This window comes from Macrobrachium rosenbergii, chromosome 15 (assembly GCF_040412425.1).
Source record: "Macrobrachium rosenbergii isolate ZJJX-2024 chromosome 15, ASM4041242v1, whole genome shotgun sequence".
NCBI classification, from domain to species: domain Eukaryota; kingdom Metazoa; phylum Arthropoda; class Malacostraca; order Decapoda; family Palaemonidae; genus Macrobrachium; species Macrobrachium rosenbergii.
In genome coordinates, this window is record NC_089755.1 from 14,070,227 (window position 1) to 14,094,215 (window position 23,989).

At 41.0% G+C, this 23,989-nt stretch overlaps 1 long non-coding RNA gene across 2 annotated transcripts in view; it reads right to left on the reverse strand.

Moving 5' to 3' along the window:
* The window catches only part of LOC136846445 (uncharacterized), a 798,351-nt gene that overhangs the window by 543,261 nt on the left and 231,101 nt on the right, over positions 1–23,989 (reverse strand). Inside the window, exon 1 of one of the 2 annotated variants that reach the window (XR_010855394.1) lies at positions 1,652–1,855. The exons of the other annotated variant lie outside the window; for it this stretch is intronic. This is a non-coding gene — a long non-coding RNA (uncharacterized lncRNA). Of the gene's footprint in view, positions 1–1,651; positions 1,856–23,989 lie in introns of those variants that run through there. 2 annotated transcript variants of the gene reach the window in all.

The following is a 23,989-nucleotide window of genomic DNA, read 5'->3' on the forward strand; positions in this document are numbered from 1 at the left end:
CACTGCTCTAGTCAAGGCTCGCCCAAACGTCTACTATAATGGTCCTTCTTTGACCAAAGGAGTCTTGCCCGACTGCTATGAAATTTACAACTTTACTGTGCTAAACTAAATTAAAAATTACAGCATAAAAATCAACGATAACAGGACAAGTCTTAAGTAGATTCTTCTTCTACTGCTTCTGGGGTGGACAGCAACGCTGCAGGTCTACAACAGACACAAAATCAAACCTCCCAAACGGTCAATGCTTATTTAATCACTCAATATACAGTCGGTATATTTAAATATGGATATTCACTTCGCAAGACCAGGAAAGGAGTGAGTGGCTTGACGGTAGAGAGGCATTCTATTGCTGCATTGAACGGCATGAAAAGGATAGTTGCCAATTCATTCATTTGATACATTTCTGTTCTACCTAAATGCATCAGTTTGTGAGCTATCTCCTGCGTACAAACTGTTGGTTTCCAATCAGCGCATTTTCATATTATTCATTCAAGAGCTACAACAAACAATGAGACTTTGTTAGACGACTATAGGCAAGTTGGCAACACCTGCGGAAAAGGAAAGAAGTAATGGTTCTGAAATGAGAAGAGTTTTATGGACTAAATGCACCACTGCCTCAAGGCACCAACACTAGTCTGAATGCACCATGTACCATGGTCCGTATGCACCGAGTTATCTGGTTCCAATGCACCACTTCCTAATTAAAGTGCATCTTTCCTTGTGGTCCCAGTGCACCAACTTAATTCACATAACACCTTTGCAGGATTATTTCCTTTGATATAATGAATCGTTTACAAAGTCTGAATACAGTAAGATTATTACAAAACCAGCGAATACATTATGCTATGAGAAGATTAAAACTAACCAGTTAAAATGCATTATTCCTTATGGTCCCAATGCACCAATTTAATTCACTTAACACCTGTTCTTTGGGTAACTATATATGATATCCACTTTGCAGGGTTATTTTCGTTGATAAGTATATAATTTTAAAATTCTGAATAAAAATAGAACATTACAAAACCAACAAACACATTATGCTTTGAGGGAGAAGTTTAAAACTTTCCTACCTCTTAATTTAAACTACAAGCCTAACTGTTTCTGAATAAAATAGAATATTACAAAACCAACGAGACACTTTTAGACTTCTGCCAGAAAAATTCATAGCCCATAGACTATGCTGGGGTACATAAAATAAAATACATAATGATATCAAATATGATAAAAAAGGATGAACGATATAAAAGCTTTAGTAAAGAAATAAGACTCTCTATTCTGTAAATTACCTAATAACTACTTTTAACAAGCTAAAAACTTTGAGATTTAACCATTTTCTAGTAAGAATGACAAAAATCTGATGATTCAGATTCAACCGGGCAACAAGCGCATTTTTATGCAGTGTGCTGCATTCAGACTATTTACAAAATGGTGCATTCAGACTAAGTGGTTGGTGCATTTAGACCAGGCTGGTGGTGCATTCAGGCAATGGTGCATTTGGTCTAGTTTCCATGGGAAGGAAATAAACACTTTGGAATCTCACCAGGACTACACAAACACTCAAGCCATAAATGTGCACTTGTAATAATAATAATAATAATAATAATAATAATAATAATAATAATAATAATAATAATAAAGATTATCAACATACTATAGGCCAGTTAACATGTATATTAAAAAATTCTAAATTCTTCAGACGTGCACAAACGAACATCCTGCCTCGAGTTGCCAAGTAGGCCTACGATCAGTATTTATCGCCTCAATAGATCTGATCTCTCTCTCTCTCTCTCTCTCTCTCTCTCTCTCTCTCTCTCTCTCTCTCTCTCTCTCGTAGTGAGAGGTAAGACTTTCATTCAGCAATCCTATTCCTGTTAAGCGAAACATCGCAGCAATTATAACAAAGTTGGGGAACATGAAGCATTGGACGTGAACCGTTTGAATGACCGGTTTTCTTCTCTTTTTTATTTCCAAGACGAGCGATCGGGGTATAATGGAGGATTAAATAGTGAAAGGAAGACCTGCCAAAATATCATTTCGGTCATGGCTTTACTTTGTTGCTTATATACATTTATATATGTAATACACGATTGAGTTGTGTTAGCACATAGGTCTAGAAGCCGTTTGAAACGCTTCACTCTCAATACGGAAAACCTTAATGAGATGAATAAATTGATTATGAAATGAATGAACTGATAATGGAATGAGTAAACATTTGAACACCGCTCAAAATCAAAATGAGAGGCCAAATGAACTAATGGCTCACACACTTCAAGAGCTGGTCAGCTATGACCTCGAAACCTCTCGAACTCATCAGGAACAAAAGATAATAATTCAGCTCCTCCCTCACTCCCTTTTCTGTTCCAGTTGATCGAAGAAGAAGGAGGAGGAGGGGGAGGCAGAAGAAAAATACCCATCACATCAGAAGGAAGAGGGAACGGAGGGCAGCAGCCACCGCCATCCCTACCCCAATCCCACATCAACAGCCACCCCACCTCCGCCTCCCTACCCCAAACCCTAATGTCAACAACCGCCTCCATCCACCCCACCCACCACACCATCTTCCAATTACCTCAGCTTCATAACGTGCACTTAACATCACTTTTATCACCCACCACAACACTAATTCTATTATTAATTATTATTGATTATTAATGATTTTTTTTAAATAAACAATATAGGAAAGGGTGTATTCAACGTAGTGTCTAGTTAGGTTCATTTTAAGATGTTATTGATGGGCAATCAAGTAGAGGTTCTTACAGACCATAAGCCATTGTTGGATCTTTTCAATAAGCTGGATCTTTCCCCTAAAACAGCTACTGGTATTTGAAAATCAGGGATTTTGATGCCAAGCTCAGGTATATAGAGGTAGACAATGCTGTAGCAGGTGCCCTTAGTAGAAGTTTTTCTGATTTGGATGTTTCTTATGTATGTTAGTATCTGGAGATTGCATATACTGGGATATTAGTTTAGTATAATCTATACAGGATGAGGATGAGATTTTGGCAGATGCAAAAGCGTTTCCTAGAGGGGAATTAGTTAGGAAGGGTTATAAGTTGCATTTTGCAGGTCTTGAATTAGAAGGTAATTTGTTAGTTAGGAAGATTAGACACAGACTGAGAAATAGTGAGGATAAGAGTGATATGATGCAAATAGTTGTCCCTAGGGGTTTAGTACCTACGGTTCTGGACATTGTTCATCGTAGGTCTGGCAGTCTGCATTTGGGTATTGAGAAGACATATCAGTATATGTGGGGAAAATTCTTTTGGAAGAATATGCTTGCATCAGTGGAAAACTTTGCGAGAGGTGGTTCGGTTCATAATACGTGTAAGCCATCAAGGGTCGTTTCTTGTAGATTGGGTTCGTTTTCTATTCCCAATAGACCATTTTCTAGGGTCCATATGGACCTATTGCCCAACTTCTGTGAATCTAGTTATGGCCATAGGCACCTGTTGGTGGTTGTAGACGAATTAAGTAGGTTTGTAGAGATTTTTCCTTTGAAGCATAAAACAGCAGAGGAGGTGGCAGTCACATTCTTTGATATATTTGTTGTCATGGGGTTCCTGAGGTGCTGATTACAGATAATGGTTGAGAATTTGTGAACATGACACTAGTCTTGTGGATGTAATAGGCATTTGGAAAGTCACTCTTATTCCCTATAGACCAGAAGCTAATGTGCTATGTGAATGGGGAAAATAGGAAGGTAATTGAAGCTCCCAGAATTACTGACGGGGGCAATGATGTGAATTGAAATCGATATATTCCACAGGTGCAGCATAGCATCAATTCTATGGTTAGTGATACCATTGGAATGTCTCTCAATGAAGTGCTATTTGGATACCCAGTGCGGGGCATGTTCGATTTATTACCTATTCCATTGGGTGATGATACAGTTAAACTGCTGATCTCTACTGCTAAGGAGAGATATGCGCTTCTTGCTAAAAATCTTGAGTTGAAAACTCAGGATATGGTTGACAGGAGAAATTCAAAGCCAGATAGAGTTAAAGTTGCTGTGGGGATAGGGTTTTGTGAAAATAAATGTTAGGGAATCAGTTGAATTATAAACTAGGTCCTAAATTTGAGGGTCCTTTTCAGGGTTGTAGAAGTAAAGGGAGTAGATTTGTTGTTCAGGATGAAAATACAGGAGTGTCTCAGTTGACACATATATCTAAAATTAAAAGGACAGGTTAATGGGAATCTTGTGGGTTAATTCCTGTGATATACATGAAGTGATAACTAGGAATTCTGAATATTCTAAATGTTAATTAACATAATGAAATGAGAGAGTGAAAGAGAGAGAAACCTTCCATTAATAGACACTGGTAGTTAGAGAAAGGGAGAGAGATTAGAAGAAACGAACAGAGAGAGAGAGAGAGAGAGAGAGAGAGAGAGAGAGAGAGAATAACAAAACATCTGTGTTTTGCCTACATCTTGATGACACGGCCAAAACTCGGGTACGCTTAGTCGAACTGAAAATCACAAAGGATTTGTAAACCAACGCTAGAAAAGCAAAACCTGTGTTGTGATTACAAAAGCCAAACTTGGGTATGTGTTACGACACTTAATTGAGCTGGAAATCACAAGGAATTCGTAACAAAACGCATGTGGCCTTAATTGGATAAACAGCCGCCGGAATTCATAACTTCTGGTGACATGCAAGCACCTCCTTTGAAGGTGGTGCGGTTTCCAAAAATCCACCCAAAAAGGGATGTCTTTAGATTAGCTTTAACCAATTAGGCATCTACAAAGGCATGACAAAGCAAGATTCCCACCTACGAGGGGCTGGACATGGACTTCCAGAAATCCTTATCAAGTCCAGTTCTGAGGGGGAGCAGCAGAGAGAGAAGATAGCAGAGCGAAGGCAAGGAAGCAGAAGAAGAAAGGGCGTGAGGTTGTAAGCCTCACCAATTGTGGGTTGATATAATTAGAAAGGCTCTCATTTGACTCACACTTTAATCTTGCACTGCAATTTATTTTGTAACCTACAGTAACTTTGTTTCTTTTGGTGCCAATGAAAGAAAGAAACTACTAAGTGTCTTCTTAAGCCTCCTGGGACTAAATATGCTACTACATAATAAAGCCAGAATGGTAAGCATCTATAAAGAAATGAAATCTTCTTAACTTGGCAACGAATAGCAGACATAAACAGAAAGAAAGATAAATAAAGTACGACATACTGTTATTTCTGATCATTTTTTTTTCTTTCTCTTTTGTTTTCTTAACAGGTTTTAAAGGTGCATGGTTTGTAGTTTTTTTTTCTTAACTGAGGAAGACGTCTGTCCATAGAGTTATACAAATCTTTTATAGTCCAAGTTCAGTTTTTTTTGCTATTGCTTTCTTCCCTTTTTCTGTGCAAGCGCAGCAGTTCGGAGTAGTTATTTTTTGTGTGTTGCAATAATATCTGAGAGGGGAAAACTTAGTTAAATTAGACACAATATACCGTAAAGTTTATAGATACACAGGTTTCTCTTCTTTATTTGTACTTTTTTTTCTTGTTTCGGGATCTGGTAACTTATAGATCATGGCATGGGTTAATTACGTATTGAGGTTAGGCCCAGGTGTTATTATAGAAGAAGACTGTGATGTGTGGTTGTTGTCTGATGAGGTAACTTTGAGTATAGAGTTAGTTTGAGGATATAGGTTCAGCAAGGAATGAGCTTGAAGCATCCCAGAATAAAGTTCAGTTGCTTAGGAGTTTATTGGGTGAAATAAATACTGGACGAAATCCGTCTGATCAGCTGTGGGGTCGGTTAACTGAACTTTATGCTACAGCTGTTAGGGTCCAGGATAAGATTAAGCAGACTTTAACATGGCTTCCAAATTTAGGTTCTTCGACTTCTCAGGAGTAAGAGGGCTGCACCATTGTTAATTGGAGCTGTTCTGGTCATAGGAACAATTGCTGGTGTGTCAATTGTAATTTGGTGAAAACTGAACAGGTATTGGCAGAATTAGCAGCTAAGGTAAAACTTTGATGACTTTATGAGATAGTAATGAGAAATTACTTGAGGGTTTTGAGATATTAAGGACATTTTTAAATGGGTTATTGGTCACAGTTAATAAGATGGGGGGAGACTCGGATGTTAATATTATCGGAAGTTCAAATACAGGTTAAGGTGGTGGTTGCCACTTCTAAGGGGCGAATTTTTGGAGATATTTTACCTCTCAGGTCTTCAGAATCAACTTTGATGAATGCAGCATATCTGTATGGTTCACAGGTAATTTTTACGGGGGAGAATTTGTATTGTTGCTATGGAATTTTAAAAGTTCAAGTGTCTGATGGGGGTTGCTTGTGGAAATTCCAGTTAGTAAATTGAAATAGTTTCAGTTATATCATAAAACCTTTCCCTAGTGATTTTAATAGTATGGGATAGTGAGGAGACTATGTACCTTTTTCAATCCTTGGCTGTTAACTATAAGTCAGGATGTGTTTTAGTTCATGATAGATATGTTTGTGACAGTAGTATCTTTACGCTCATAAACGCTGGCTGGTTAGGAGGTGAGATGATGTTAGTACACAACCTGACTGTGACTTTCGAACGTTCCAACATGAGTACAAGGTGGCCCCTACGAAGACTCTCAACGCGGTGTTCTGCAAGCGATGTGAGATCTCAACCCAGTACCATTATTTCATCGAATATGTTTCTCTTGTGAGGATCCCGCCTCTTCGATGCTGCGTATAGACTGGTTACGCCAAAGTTTCGAGTCCTGGGCAAGATTGTCTTCAACTCTACTACTCGCATCTTCATGCGGCATCTTCATTGGGAACACCAAGTTGCTCCTGTGCTGCCTTTAAGGGGAGTGATCGCCACAATTCCACCACTTCCTCCAATGCCGGAAGACAAAACTTTCCCCATGCCAAATCAGTAACTCCTCATCGATAATTTATTGGTGACCGGGGCCTTTGTTGTCATACTCTTCGTAAAGTGCGGTATATCTCGTGTATGAAAACATTGTGTGAGTAAACCCTCACCTGAAGATCAGCCTGCCAGGGGTGTGGTTGTTCATTTTGGAAAAAAAAGACATATCTAGATAACAATCTTGCATTACAGAAACTGTCACTTGTCATTACTTAATCAGAAAGGGATGGTTCTTGGGTAAAAAATAATACTTTTGACACCATTGAGGATAACTTATGACTTCACTAGACAATACTAATTGTACTTGATAGATGACTCCATGAATGGGATATGTTTTACTAGGATTTCTTAGTCAATGAATGTTGGAGAAGAAAATTTGAACAGGGAAAAATGAGAGTTACAGTCGAAGGGAAAGAGAACTGTGAGCAATTGTCAATTCAGACTTACTGCTAGGTTAGGTAATGCAGTGATCAGTTGCATAAGACTCCTTGGTCCGTTGAAATAGCAAATTTATCCTCGGTTTGAACAAAGGAGGGAACAACAAAGGATGCTCGGACGGCAGCCCGGCCACGTCCAGACACTGTGGCAGGCAAGTGGAGAGTCTCAACACCGGGGCGGTTTCTCTCATACTTGCTTCAAAACTCTGCCTACCTAGGGCTTGACCTGAGATGACAATAGTCTCGCCAGTACACAGAATAGAGGAAATTGGGCTATAAGAACAGAATAACTAAGGTCTAGCCTAACAAAACTGTACCCTCTACTGTATGACCCTCTAGGTTAAAGTCTCGGACGTTGGCGCAGTTTAAATCGAAAACACTGCTTCCCTCTCACTTCTTCGCATGCTACCAGCCTCCATTGTCTGCCCTCTTACTTTAGCAAGAGACAAATTTTTATCATTCGATTAAGAAGCAAGGAAGAGAGGTCAAACAGTGAATATTTATAAAATATATGTATATGTGTATATATATACTGTATATATATATGTATGTATTATAGAGGGATGAATAAATTTGTTTTTATTTAGCATTTCCCAACGTTTTGTGAGAGAGAGAGAGAGAGAGAGAGAGAGAGAGAGAGAGAGAGAGAGAGAGAGAGAGAGAGAGAGAGAGAGTGTAATTGTCGTTAGTGAGTGCTTTGGTTGTTGGAAGAGGGATGAGGTCGTTAGTTTGTTTACGGCGCTGTCTGTCTGTGGAATATATGTGAGGATTTTTCGGTTTTAGGGGGAGTCTTGAGTCAGAGCTAGTGCTGGTCAGTCGTTTGGTCTTGGACAGTTTTTTGTGTGCTTTTGCAGAGTTGTTGGTTTTCTTGTTTGTGTACTGTTCTTGTTGTGTGTATAGTTCTATCTTCTTTTTATGTTTCCTTGTTTTGTTTGTGTGGTTTTGGGTGCTGTGTTGGCGACCGTGGACGCCTTACTCCATCTTCCAGCAACCGAGGATCAGGTGAGTGTTGTGTACTGTTTTTGTGTTTTTTTAATTCCGCCACATAATATTTGGCGCCCAACGTGGGCAGCTGTTGGTGCAGCTGCAATTGAGATTAGTGGCTAGTAGTGTGACTGGAGGGAATGGAAGAGGAACTGGTGAGGTTGAGAGAGGAGTTGCGGCTGGCAAGAGAGGAGAATGGGAGGCTGAGGGGTGAGAATGAGGAGTTGAGGAGTCAGTTGGAGGAGATGGGGGAATGCTAAGAAGTGCAAAAGAAGAAATGAAAGGGGAGATGAAAGAGTCAGAAGAGAGAATGGAAGAGAGGATGGATAAAAGTTGGAGGGAATGATGAGAAGTGTGGAAGAAATGATGAAAGGTATGTTCAAGGGTGTTTTTGGAGAAGGGGTTGTTGGAGGCAGGTTCTCTGGAACGTGTGAAGGGGCAAGAGAGAAAGAAAAGGAGGAAGAAGTGAATGGAAGCGTGAGTGATGAAAGTGATATGGGAATAGGAAGTAAGAAACGAAGGAATGAGAGGCAGGGTAAGGAAAAGGGGAATGAAAAGCAAGGGAAGGAACAGAGGGAAAGTAAGGATAAGTCAGGGGAAGAAAAAGGGAAGAAGGGAAAGGGAAAGGAAACTGGTAAGAAGGGTAAGGAAGTGGGAAAGGCAGGAAAGAAGGGAGAGGGTGAAGGCAGTAGTGATAGTGAGGTGGATGGAGGTGAGTGGATAAAAGTGGATAAAAAGAGGGGGAAGAAGAGTGTAATGAGTAAGATGAATGTAAGTGCAGAAGTGGACTCTTTGTATTCGGAAGAGGGTATGAAAGGACAGAGCGAAAGTAGCGAAAGTGAGAGTGAAAGTGAGAAAGAAGTGAGAAAGGCTATGTATGTGAGGGAGGTACCCCGGTGTGAAAAGTACAATGAGTATGGAAGTAGAGATGTGCATGATTTCTTTAGGGAGTATGGAAGTAGAGATGTGCATGATTTCTTTAGGGAGTATGAAAGGTTTTGTCAGGATAAGTATGGGGAAAGTAAGAGAGTGTGGGCACGAGAATTAGGAGAGTATTTGACTGGGTTTTTACTTGATATGTATAGGGTTATTATGAGTGTGGGGGATGTTGAGTATGACAAGGTGAAAGCTAGATTAGTTGAGCAAGCGAGGCGTATGAAAGCGAGTGTTAAGTATAAGAGGAAGAATGAATTTGATGAGGCAAGAATGAAAGCTGGGGAAACCTTGTCACTGTATGCTTGTAGGCTGGAGACGTTGGCAAGGAAGAAGTTTGGGGATGATGGGATAGATGAATGTAAGGAGTTAGTACGGAAGTTGTTAGGGACAGTGCCAGATGGAGTTAGAGAATTTGTGAACTTGAAGCGGAAGGAGAAGAAAAGATGGACGAATGAAAGGTTGACTTGGGGAGAAATTTTGGAAATTGTAGAAGATTATGAGCTTGACAGGGTTATAAAAGAGAGCAGAAGTGTAAGTGTAAGGGCTGGGGTAGATGAGAGAGTACCAGAGTTCGGAAGCTTTAGGGATGCAGTGTTGAGGGGCCCAATGAGAATGGCCGATAGTGTAATAGATAGGAGTGTAAGAGCAAGTAATGTAGAGGTGCCAGTGAGGATGAATGATGGGTTTGTAAGGGAACAACGGGTTGGACGGGTTAGGGATAGTAGTGTACAAAGGGGAAGGTCGGTGAGTGGAAGTCGAGTGAAGTGTTTTAGATGTGGAAAGGAAGGACATACAAAGAATGAGTGTAGGTGGGCTATAGGAGCGTGTTTCGGTGTGGGCAACCGGGACATTTGGTAAGGAGTGTACGAAAGATAGGGGGGTTAAATGCTACAGGTGCGGACAGGTGGGTCATATTGCTAATGGTTGTAGGGGTACCCGAGTGAATGTAATATGTGGCAACTGTGGTAAGAATGGGCATTATGCGAGAATGTGTTCAGAACCGAGAGCGAAGTGTGACGAATGTGGAATGGAAGGGCATGTATCAAGTGTATGTAGACGAAAGAGGGTGACTGTGACAGCGAATTCGGGAAACTGAGTGTGAAGGGGGTTCAAATGGGTGGATCCTCCAGGATGCAAGCGGTGCGTGTGATGCATGTACGTGAGGGGTTGTTGCATGAGGATCAGCAATTTGTTTTGATAGAGTATGGTAGAAAACGTAAGAAAGGGAAGAACGTAAGTAAACTGAGTGGTCGTAAGTTGTGTGATAGGGGTGTGAGTGCCAAAGTGGAAATGAGTGATAAAGCGTGTAATACGGATGAATGGGATGGTATGGATAGAACGTATAGCATATGCGGGTTTGATATAACTGAGTTGACTGAACGTGTAGGGGTTGGTGAGCGGTTGGAGGTGAGCGAAAGTGTAAGAGTAAGAGAGCGTAGCAGTGATAGACGAGTGATTGAAAGCATGAATGAATCGTTGCAAGAATTGGAAAGGTCAATGAGCGAATGGGATGGGTTAGTTGAAGAATTGGGGGAGGTATTTGGGAACGAGTTAGAGGGTATAGATGAGATTGTGGATGAAATTGAGAGTGGTAATAGTGAAGAAGATAGCGTGAATCTGAGAGAGAATGGAGGAGATGATGTGAGTTTGAGTGTTGCTAGGAGAGAGAGTGATTCTGGGAGAATGATTGCGTGCCCGCGAACGCGATCTAGAGGACCTGCTAGTGAGCATCCATGGGTGTTGCGTAAGGCGATTTGAAAGAGGTGTGAAAGGTGTTGGTTGGGAAATGCTAAAAAGGGGGGAGAAATATAGAGGGATGAATAAATTTGTTTTTATTTAGCATTTCCCAACGTTTTGAGAGAGAGAGAGAGAGAGAGAGAGAGAGAGAGAGAGAGAGAGAGAGAGAGAGAGAGAGAGTGTAATTGTCGTTAGTGAGTGCTTCGGTTGTTGGAAGAGGGATGAGGTCGTTAGTTTGTTTACGGCGCTGTCTGTCTGTGGAATATATGTGAGGATTTTTCGGTTTTAGAGGGAGTCTTGAGTCAGAGCTAGTGCTGGTCAGTCGTTTGGTCTTGGACAGTTTTTTGTGTGCTTTTTGAGAGTTGTTGGTTTTTCTTGTTTGTGTACTGTTCTTGTTGTGTGTATAGTTCTATCTTCTTTTTTTATGTTTCCTTGTTTTGTTTGTGTGGTTTTGGGTGCTGTGTTGGCGACCGTGGACGCCTTACTCCATCTTCCAGCAACCGAGGATCAGGTGAGTGTTGTGTACTGTTTTTTGTGTTTTTAAATTCCGCCACAGTATATAAATGTATATATATAAAATATAATAATATATATATATATATATATGTATATATATATATATATGATTATTATCACTTTTGTACGTGATTCATTTATCACACATTACCAAGGTGAAAATAAGAAACAGGGTGTGGTCTGACCGGTTTCGACTTTATTTCCAAGCCATTGACGAATGGCTTGGAAATAAAGTCGAAACCGGTCAGACCTAAACCTCTTTCTTATTTTTCACCTGTGGTAATGTGTGATATATATATATATATATATATATATATATATATATATATATATATATATATATATATATATATATATATATATATATAAAAAACAAGCCATTTCTTATGATTAACATGAATAAATGACATGAAGAAAGATTTTTATCACAGCACCTTACCTTCTGATACTGTAGACTTCCCTATTCCCTTCTTCACGTCTTCAGTGCCCTTGGGAACGCCATCATCTGAGTACCTGAGATACCCCTTGGGGGCCAGCCTGCCCCTCAGCTGCTTAATGGTTGCTGTAAACTTAGGTACGGTTGTGGTATCCAAAACTGGCGAAGTCCAATTGAATTTTTATGGTTAATATCCAAAAGGTGTTGTAAATGAATGAGCTGATGTTTCTGTCTAACAAGACACGTTCACCAAAGCCATAGCACCCAAGACTAGCCCATACCTTCACCTAATCTGGTTGCTTTGACGTATAAAGTCAACATTTTACCTGGGGGTCACAGGTATCCGACCCCTTCTTACTGGGTACATGACCGTGAAGGACGCCTCGTCTCCCAAAAGGACTCTCCTTCAGTCCTACGCTTTCTTCTTTGATGGTAGGGCATTGAGGGATTTTGATGATCACCAAAACTCTTGAAACCCAAACAGTCCAACCCCATTCCTCGGAGATTGGGTTCTGTCACTTCAATTCTGGTTCAGGAGACCTTGGGTTTGCAGAATTGCAGTCACTTGTCTTGCAATAAGCTTTCGGTCTTTAGATGTCAATATGTGTCTTCATGGTCCTTGGTACGTACAAGCGAAAAGGCTTGGCCCGTTCCCTACCTTGGCAATGAAGAGTACACGGGTCGCCCATAAACACCGATGATTTTCCCAATTTCTCTAACCTTCTGCTCAATCTTGGCAAGATTGATGACTTAGGCCACACCAACGCAACTCGTACTTCTTCTTGGTATGGTCTTATCGAGAGAGAGACTCCCGAAATGTGTGCAACTGAAGGGAACAACATGAAAGGTGATTCGTTTCGGCAACGCTTCACTCAGATCCACTCCCGACACGAGCTCACGAGGTACTGAAAGGCGAGGGGTGGCGGGTGGGTGCCCTAAAGACAGAGCCTCATTCTGAGGGGTGGCAAAAATTTGGTTAGATATAAAGGCACTTGTATAATGCGCCTTTAATTGAATTAAAATATTTACATAATAATACTATAAAAATGGTTGAATAATCACCCAACAGCAGTATAAGAGCATAACACATTATAAAGCCTTTTTAATAGTGTTATTTCCAAATTCCGTAATATTTTAAACACGATCAATTTGGCATAGATATTTCCTTTGTTGTTTAATAAGTCCTTTTGAGCTGATTCCAGAAGGTGATATTATGCCATTTCAGTATTGCTGCAACATCCGATCCTATCCATTGACATTTTACAAAACGCCGTGGACCGTTCTCTTGTTTCAGCTCTGCCACTCCCTCAGCTGTCATTTGTCTTTTTTTTTCGATATTTAATTATGAATTTTAAGTACTACAGTAATATAAATATGACGGATGTATGAATACACTTCCATACACAGTGTGAAAATGGATTATGCAAGCACATGAGTTTTGAGCAGTATACACCGTCATATAAACAGCACAAAGCATTTAGCACTAAACATGTTGTATGATCTGAAACTTTTCAACATTTCAGTCATCAAGGTACTCATGTATACATACTGTACATATTCATATATTCATACTTATACAGTAATAAAGTCCAGAATATGTTGAATGAAACCAATGTACGAATATTTAATTACAAGGAAATTCTTCTATATAAACGTCACTAAAATTTAGACCTTCAATCTCAGTTCTATTAATCAATAGTTTTCGAACTAACGACTTCATAGGAAGACTGACTGATTCATTTGTACGAGTAACTGGCGGTGCAATGCCTGTGGTTGTCCACGATAAAACAGACTCCTGTTAAAAACCAGTTACAGGTTGTCGTCTTAAAAGAGATTAATTCATGAATTACACACAAATACACTATTACGTAATCATATCCGGTCATACAATCTGATTACCAATTATTTTATACATAACCACAACACAAGACAAATGGCTGAATTTTGCACTGAACTTCTTTCTGGAAATATGGAAATAACTGTGGTATTAAACTGAACTCTCTCTTCCCCCGCCCTTCTCTCTCTCTCTCTCTCTCTCTCTCTCTCTCTCTCTCTCTCTTCAGGTGTGACAGAAAGCCGGTAATTAGCTTCTCAACAGCGCACACGACCGTCATTCGGAAGCAAACAGACTTGAGGTTCCTAGGACGCGGCCAGCATACCCAGATGGAATATGCCTGTCTTGCTCGAGTAGCTAAGGTGAGGATTGATGTCGTTCCCGCTAATATTCGACCGTGTCGCCCGAGTGCCTTGCTGGTGGGGATATTATTATTGTTATTATCATTATTAGTATTAATTAAGGTATGGCATTCTTTTTGGTGGTGACAGTACTAATTATTATTATCATTATTATTATTAGCAGCAGCAGCAACAGTGGTAGTAGTAGTAGTATATTTTATTGCTTTGTTTTTATGGTGATATTATTATTATTACTATTAGCAGTAGGGCAGTTTTGGTGTACACACATATATATATGTGTGTATATATATATATATATATATATATATATATATATATATATATATATATATATATATATATATATATACTCGTATATACTGTATATATATATATATATATGTGTGTGTATATATATATATACACACATATATATACAGTATATATATATATATATATGACTATTTATCACATCACCGTGATTCATATACAATCAGAAAGCTACAAACGTCCTATAATATCCAATTCACTCTACCTCGGAAGTAATATATTTTCATATATGTTACCGAAGGGGAATTTTTAGTTGATAATAAGTCCACCGTCCCGTGGGATCGAACCAGCGACGGACGGGGAATCAGGACTACAGTGACACACTAACCAGTCGGCCACAAGAGAGGTATAAATGAATACCATCTCCCATCAGCCCACCCGTCGAACTCAGGTGTTTTGCGTTTGGAGACGATATCCACCCACCTCTGCCATGTTGACCGTGTAGTGCGTTTGTCGCACGTAGCCATATTATGACTATTTATCACATCACCGTGATTCATATACAATCAGAAAGCTACAAACGTCCTTTAATATCCAATTCACTCTACCTCGGAAGTAATATATTTTCATATATGTTACCAAGGGGAATTTTAGTTGATAATAAGTCCACCGTCCCGTGGGATCGAACCAGCGACGGACGGGGAATCAGGACTACAGTGACACACTAACCAGTCGGCCACAAGAGAGGTATAAATGAATACCATCTCCCATCAGCCCACCCGTCGAACTCAGGTGTTTTGCGTTTTGGAGACGATATCCACCCACCTCTGCCATGTTGACCGTGTAGTGCGTTTGTCGCACGTAGCCATATTATGACTATTTATCACATCACCGTGATTCATATACAATCAGAAAGCTACAAACGTCCTTTAATATCCAATTCACTCTACCTCGGAAGTAATATATTTTCATATATGTTACCGAAGGGAATTTTAGTTGATAATAAGTCCACCGTCCGTGGGGATCGAACCAGCGACGGACGGGAATCAGGACTACAGTGACACACTAACCAGTCGGCCACAAGAGAGGTATAAATGAATACCATCTCCCATCAGCCCACCCGTCGAACTCAGGTGTTTTGCGTTTGGAGACGATATCCACCCACCTCTGCCATGTTGACCGTGTAGTGCGTTTGTCGCACGTAGGCCATATTATGACTATTTATCACATCACCGTGATTCATATACAATCAGAAAGCTACAAACGTCCTTTAATATCCAATTCACTCTACCTCGGAAGTAATATATTTTCATATATGTTACCGAAGGGGAATTTTTAGTTGATAATAAGTCCACCGTCCCGTGGGATCGAACCAGCGACGGACGGGGAATCAGGACTACAGTGACACACTAACCAGTCGGCCACAAGAGAGGTATAAATGAATACCATCTCCCATCAGCCCACCCGTCGAACTCAGGTGTTTTGCGTTTGGAGACGATATCCACCCACCTCTGCCATGTTGACCGTGTAGTGCGTTTGTCGCCGTGCTATATTATGACTATTTATCACATCACCGTGATTCATATACAATCAGAAAGCTACAAACGTCCTTTAATATCAATTCACTCTACCTCGGAAGTAATATATTTTCATATATGTTACCGAGGAATTTTTAGTTGATAATAAGTCCACCGTCCCGTGGGATCGAACCAGCGACGGACGGGGAATCAGGACTACTGTGACACACTAACCAGTCGGCCACAAGAGAAGTATAAATGAATACCATCTCCCATCAGCCCACCCGTCGAACTCAGGTGTTTTGCGTTTGGAGACGATATCCACCCACCTCTGCCATGTTGACCGTGTAGTGCGTTTGTCGCAACGCGTAGCCATATTATGACTATTTATCACATCACCGTGATTCATATACAATCAGAAAGCTACAAACGTCCTTTAATATCAATTCCTCTACCTCGGAAGTAATATATTTTCATATATGTTACCGAAGGGATTTTTAGTTGATAATAAGTCCACCGTCCCGTGAGATCGACCAGCGACGGACGGGAATCAGGACTGATTCTGACACACTAACCAGTCGGCCACAAGACCGAGGTATAAATGAATACCATCTCCCATCAGCCCACCCGTCGAACTCAGGTGTTTTGCGTTTGGGAGACGATATCCACCCACCTCTGCCATGTTGACCGTGTAGTGCGTTTGTCGCACGTAGCCATATTATGACTATTTATCACATCACCGTGATTCATATACAATCAGAAAGCTACAAACGTCCTTTAATATCAATTCACTCTACCTCGGAGTAATATATTTTCATATATGTTACCGAAGGGGAATTTTTAGTTGATAATAAGTCCACCGTCCCGTGGGGATCGAACCAGCGACGGACGGGAATCAGGACTACAGTGACACACTAACCAGTCGGCCACAAGAGAGGTATAAATGAATACCATCTCCCATCAGCCCACCCGTCGAACTCAGGTGTTTTACGTTTGGAGCGATATCCACCCACCTCTGCCATGTTGACCGTGTAATGCGTTTGTCGCGCGAAGCCATAATATGACTATTTATCACATCACCGTGATTCATATACAATCAAGCTACAAACGTCCTTTAATATCCGAATTCACTCTACCTCGGAAGTAATATATTTTCATATATGTTACCGAAGGCATTAGTTGATAATAAGTCCACCGTCCGTGGGGATCGAACCAGCGACGGACGGGGAATCAGGGCTACAGTGACACACTAACCAGTCGGCAACAAGAGAGGTATAAATGAATACCATCTCCCATCAGCCCACCCGTCGAACTCAGGTGTTTTGTTGTTTGGAGACGATATCCACCCACCTCTGCCATGTTGACCGTGTAGTGCGTTTGTCGCACGTAGCCATATTATGACTATTTATCACATCACCATGATTCATATACAATCAGAAAGCTACAAACGTCCTTTAATATCAATTCCACTCTACCTCGGAGTAATATATTTTCATATATGTTACCGAAGAATTTTTAGTTGATAATAAGTCCACCGTCCCGTGCTATCGACCAGCGACGGACGGGAATCAGGACTACAGTGACACACTAACCAGTCGGCCACAAGAGAGGTATAAATGAATACCATCTCCCATCAGCCCACCCGTCGAACTCAGGTGTTTTTTTTTGGAGGCGATATCCACCCACCTCTGCCATGTTGACCCACCATCTGCGTTTGTCGAAAGCGTAGCCATATTATGACTATTTATCACATCACCGTGATTCATATACAATCAGAAAGCTACAAACGTCCTTTAATATCAATTCACTCTACCTCGGAAGTAATATATTTTCATATATGTTACGAAGGAATTTTAGTTGATAATAAGTCCACCGTCCCGTGGGATCGAACAGCGAGGACGGGGAATCAGGACTACAGTGACACACTAACCAGTCGGCCACAAAGAGGTATAAATGAATACCATCTCCCATCAGCCCACCCGTCGAACTCAGGTGTTTTGAGTTTGGAGGCGATATCCACCCACCTCTGCCATGTTGACCGTGTAGTGCGTTTGTCGTTAAGGTAGCCATATTATGACTATTTATCACATCACCGTGATTCATATACAATCAGAAAGCTACAAACGTCCTTTAATATCAATTCACTCTACCTCGGAAGTAATAAATTTTCATATATGTTACCGAAGGGAATTTTTAGTTGATAATAAGTCCACCGTCCGTGGGGATCGAACCAGCGGCGGACGAGGAATCAGGACTTCTGGTGACACACTAACCAGTCGGCCACAAGAGGTATAAATGAATACCATCTCCCCATCAGCCCACCCGTCGAACTCAGGTGTTTTGCGTTTGGAGACGATATCCACCACCTCTGCCATGTTGACCGTGTAGTGCGTTTGTCGCGCGTAACCATATTATGACTATTTATCACATCACCGTGATTCATATACAATCAGAAAGCTACAAACGTCCTTTAATATCAATTCACTCTACCTCGGAGTAATATATTTTCATATATGTTACGAAGAAGATTTTTAGTTGATAATAAGTCCACCGTCCGTGGGATCGAACCAGCGACGGACGGGAATCAGGACTACAAGACACACTAACCAGTCGGCCACAAGAGGGTATAAATGAATACCATCTCCCATCAGCCCACCCGTCGAACTCAGGTGTTTTGCGTTTGGAGACGATATCCACCCACCTCTGCCATGTTGACCGTGGTGGGCTGATGGGAGATGGTATTCATTTATACCTCTCTTGTGGCCGACTGGTTAGTGTGTCACTGTAGTCCTGATTCCCGTCCGTCGCTGGTTCGATCCCACGGGACGGTGGACTTATTATCAACTAAAATTCCTTCGGGACATATATGAAAATATATTACTTCGAGGTAGAGTGAATTGATATTAAAGGACGTTTGTAGCTTTCTGATTGTATATGAATCACGGTGATGCGATAAATAGTCATAATATGGCTACGGCATGACAAACGCACTACACGGTCAACATGGCAGAGGTGGGTGGATATCGCCTCCAAACGCAAAACACCTGAGTTCGACGGTGGGCTGATGGGAGATGGTATTCATTTATACCTCTTGTGGCCGACTGGTTAGTGTGTCACTGAAGTCCTGATTCCCGTCCGTCGCTGGTTCGATCCCACGGACGGTGGACTTATTATCAACTAAAATTGTCTTCGGTAACATATATGAAAATATATTACTTCCGAGGTAGAGTGAATTGATATTAAAGGACGTTTGCCAGCTTTGATTGTATATGAATCACGGTGATGTGATAAATAGTCATATATGGTGTACGCGTGCGACAAACGCATTTTTTCAACATGGCAGAGGTGGGTGGATATCGCCTCCAAACGAAAACACCTGAGTTCGACGGGTGGGCTGATGGGAGATGGTATTCATTTATACCTCTTTGTGGCCGACTGGTTAGTGTGTCACTGTAGTCCTGATTCCCGTCCGTCGCTGGTTCGATCCTCACGGGACGGTGGACTTATTATCAACTAAAATTCCCCTTCGGTAACATATATGAAAAAATATATTACTTCCGAGGTAGAGTGAATTGATATTAAAGGACGTTTGTAGCTTTCTGATTGTATATGAATCACGGTGATGTGATAAATAGTCATAATATGGCTACGCATGACAAACGCACTACACGGTCAACATGGCAGAGGTGGGTGGATATCGTCTCCAAACGCAAAACACCTGAGTTCGACGGGTGGGCTGATGGGAGATGGTATTCATTTATACCTCTCTTGTGGCCGACTGGTTAGTGTGTCACTGTAGTCCTGATTCCCCGTCCGTCGCTGGTTCGATCCCACGGGACGGTGGACTTATTATCAACTAAAATTCCCTTCGGTAACATATATGAAAATATATTACTTCCGAGGTAGAGTGAATTGGATATTAAAGGACGTTTGTAGCTTTCGACTGTATATGAATCACGGTGATGTGATAAATAGTCATATTATGGCTACGCATGACAAACGCACTACACGGTCAACATGGCAGAGGTGGTGGATATCGCCTCCAAACGCAAAACACCTGAGTTCGACGGGGTGGGCTGATGGGAGATGGTATTCATTTATACCTCTTGTTTGACTGGTTAGTGTGTCACTGAAGTCCTGATTCCCCGTCCGTCGCTGGTTCGATCCCACGGGACGGTGGACTTATTATCAACTAAAATTCTTCGGTAACATATATGAAAATATATTACTTCCGAGGTAGAGTGAATTGATATTAAAGGACGTTTGTAGCTTTCGATTGTATATGAATCACGGTGATGTGATAAATAGTCATAATATGGCTACGCATACAAACGCACTACACGGTCAACATGGCAGAGGTGGGTGGATATCGTCTCCAAACGCAAAACACCTGAGTTCGACGGTGGGCTGATGGGAGATGGTATTCATTTATACCTCTTTGTGGCCGACTGGTTAGTGTGTCACTGAACCTGATTCCCCGTCCGTCGCTGGTTCGATCCTCACGGGACGGTGGACTTATTATCAACTAAAATTCCTCTTCGGTAACATATATGAAAATATATTACTTCCGGGAGGTAGAGTGAATTGGATATTAAAGGACGTTTGTAGCTTTCGATTGTATATGAATCACGGTGATGTGATAAATAGTCATATTATGGCTACGCAAGTGACAAACGCACTACACGGTCAACATGGCAGAGGTGGGTGGATATCGCTCTCCAAACGCAAACACCTGAGTTCGACGGGTGGGCTGATGGGAGATGGTATTCATTTATACCTCTCTTGTGGCCGACTGGTTAGTGTGTCACTGTAGTCCTGATTCCCTGTCCGTCGCTGGTTCGATCCCACGGGACGGTGGACTTATTATCAACTAAAAATTCCCTTCGTAACATATATGAAAATATATTACTTCCTGAGGTAGAGTGAATTGATATTAAAGGACGTTTGAAGCTTTCTTGATTATATATATATATATATATATATATATATATATATATATATATATATATATATATATATATATATATATATATTTCTGACTTACTTTGTCACAAAGAGAGAGAGAGACCAACATCCTCTAACCCGTGAAAGCACCAAGTTCCATCGCCTCGAAATATAGCTTCAGAGTCTGTTGAGAAGTTCTGATGAATCACAACACCTCTCGAAGTAAATTAACCCTTCGAAATGTCCCCTCATTTCCTCCGAAGTCTCCTCTCAAGGGCAAGAACATCACTCTGACGGGAAGGAGGAGGACACCTTCACGGTCTGAGTGTCTGTGGCGTAAGATGGATCCTTTAACTAAACGAAGACATTATTAGGAATCCTTCGCATTCTAGTTGTCTTGGAAAATCCGCTCAAAATAGGTTATCTGGTTGACCCTGATTAGGCCTAGTCGATGTTACGTTGCAATTCAGGCTTTTACGAACGATTCTTCTCTCTCTCTCTCTCTCTCTCTCTCTCTCGTGCCAGACTGATGTCTACGAATGACAAAAGATTGAACGAAATTAACGTTGGGAATTTTATTCTCGATATTATGTCTTTTTCTGTATCAGGGAAAATGAGTGACGCTTATTTGGGATGGACGGAAGTTTGGAAGTGAAAATTTCACATATGATAGTTATGATTAGGCGCTGGAGAGAGAGAGAGAGAGAGAGAGAGAGAGAGAGAGAGAGAGAGAGAGAGAGAGAGATTACGTAAGCTAACATACGGACTATTTTTCTTATTGTCGTTTATTCATAAATCATGAATAATTTTCTTAGTATTTGCAATGGAACTTCGTGTTGTGACAACACCGGCCTTGGTAGTGACAACTGGACACTTCGTTATCTGACAACGTGAAACTTCTTGTTGTGACAACATTGGCCTTAATAGTGTAACAACATAACACCTTGTGACCTGACAACATGAAACTTCTTGATGTGACAACATCGGCCTTCATAGTGTGACAACATGACACTGCATGGTCTGGCAACATGAAAATTCTTAGTGTGACAACATTGGCCTTGATAGTGTGACAACATGTCACTTTATGGTTTGACAACATGAAACTTCTTGGTCTGACATCATGACATCATGGGACTTGATAGTGTGACAACATGACATTTTGTGACCTGACAACATGAAACTTCTTGTGACAACATCGGCCATGATAGTCTGACAACATGACACTTCATGGTCTGACAACATGAAGCTTCTTGGTGTGACAACATCGCCCTCAATATTGTGACATCACGACATTTTATGGTCTGACAGCATGACACTTCTTGTGACAATATCGGCTTTTTTTAGTGTGATAACAGGATGTTTCTAGGTTTGACAACATGAAACCTCTTGATGTGACAACATCGGCCTTTAGAGTGTGACGACATGACACTTTGTGGTCTGAAAACATTAAACTTCTTGGTGTGACAACATCAGCCTTGATAGTTGACAGCATGACCCTTTGTTGTCGGACAATGTTAGGAACAATCGCTTGCCGATTGTTCCTTGGTGGATTGTTGCCTCCTTTGTTTTCTTTGTTTTTCTTGCTGGCGAGTTGACGTCTGATGGATGGCGTCAGACTTCGTCAGTCAGGTTCGTAGCAGCAACGAGTCAGGTTGAGGGTAGCAGCAGCAGGTATCCGTACCTGCGAGTCAGGTCCTGGCAGCCGAGCAGTGGAGAGTTTCTTGAGGACGAGATGGTTGCCGTGTCGGCTCTGTCATGGTCGTCGTAGATGGAGGAGGATGTCAGTACGTTTCTTGGAGGACGAGATGGTTGCCGTGTCGGCTCTGTCGTGGTCGTCAGTACTGGAGGAGGACGTCAGCACTGTGCTTGAGGACGAGATGGTTGTCGTGTTGGCTCTGTCTTTGTTGTCCTGCAGTGTTCCTGTGTTGCAGCTTCGTCTGTGGTGGCATATGTAGCTCCGGCTGTATATATATATTTGTAATTCTGCTGTATCACGTTTTTCCCGAGTGTTTGGGTGTCCTGCACAATGTGTTGCAGTATTAAGGATTTCACTGTTATTTTTGTTTTATGTATAATTTTGCACCCGGGAGGGTAATGTTATGAACTGATCTTTGTTTACCCTACTGTGTTGATTATTTGTTCATGCTTGATGTATTTATGACTAGTGTTGTAATGGTCTGTTGTGCTGTGTTACCTGTTGTTGCTGTCATTATTGTTTAATGTTTATTTTTGGACTCATTATTTTTACTGATTTCAACTTATGTAATTCTTGTTCCCCCTTTTGTCAGGTGTTTGCATTATTGTTTGTTTATTTTTGGACTCATTATTTTACTGATTTCAATTTATGTAATTCTTGTTCCCCCCTTTTTGTCAGGTGTTTTTGTTATTGTACTGACTCTTGCAATGCTCTTCCTGTAACTACTGTTACATTGTTTACTTTGATTTTTGCTGCTGACGCTTTTATTGTTGTATAATTATGAATTTTAGTTGGAACCTGACTCACTGTATATTGTGTATAAAACTTTATTGTAAATAAATCAATTTTAAGGTAAACTTTTTGTATTTGTTCTGCTCCTCTCTCCTTTGTTTGTCACCTCTCGTCAGTCATTTCAGCCCAACTGCTTGTTTATTTTGAAGAACCTGTTGATCTCGAAAAGCGAGATCATAATAGACAACATGAAACTTCTTGGTGTGACAACATCAGCCTTAAGAGTGGGACAACATAACACTTCGTGGTCTGACAACATGAAACTTCTCGGTGTGACAACATCGCCCTCAATTTTGTGACATGACATTTTATGGTATGACATGAAATTTCTTGTACAACATTGGGTTTTTTAGTGTGATAACAGGATATTTCTTGGTCTAACAACATGAAACTCGGTGTGACAACATTGGCCTTGATAGTTGACAAGATGGTGCTTTGTGGTTTGACAACATGACACCTCTTGGTGTGACACTATTGACCTTGATAGTGTGACAATATGGCACATTGTCGTCTGACAACATAAAACTTCTTGTTGTGACAACACTGACCTTGATAGAGCAAGAACATGACACTTTTTGGGGTTGACAACATGAAACTCCTTGGTGTGACAACATTGTCCTTGATAGTGTGACATGAAAATTTATGGTGTGACATGAAACTTCTTGGTGTGACAACATCGGCCTTGATAGTGTGGC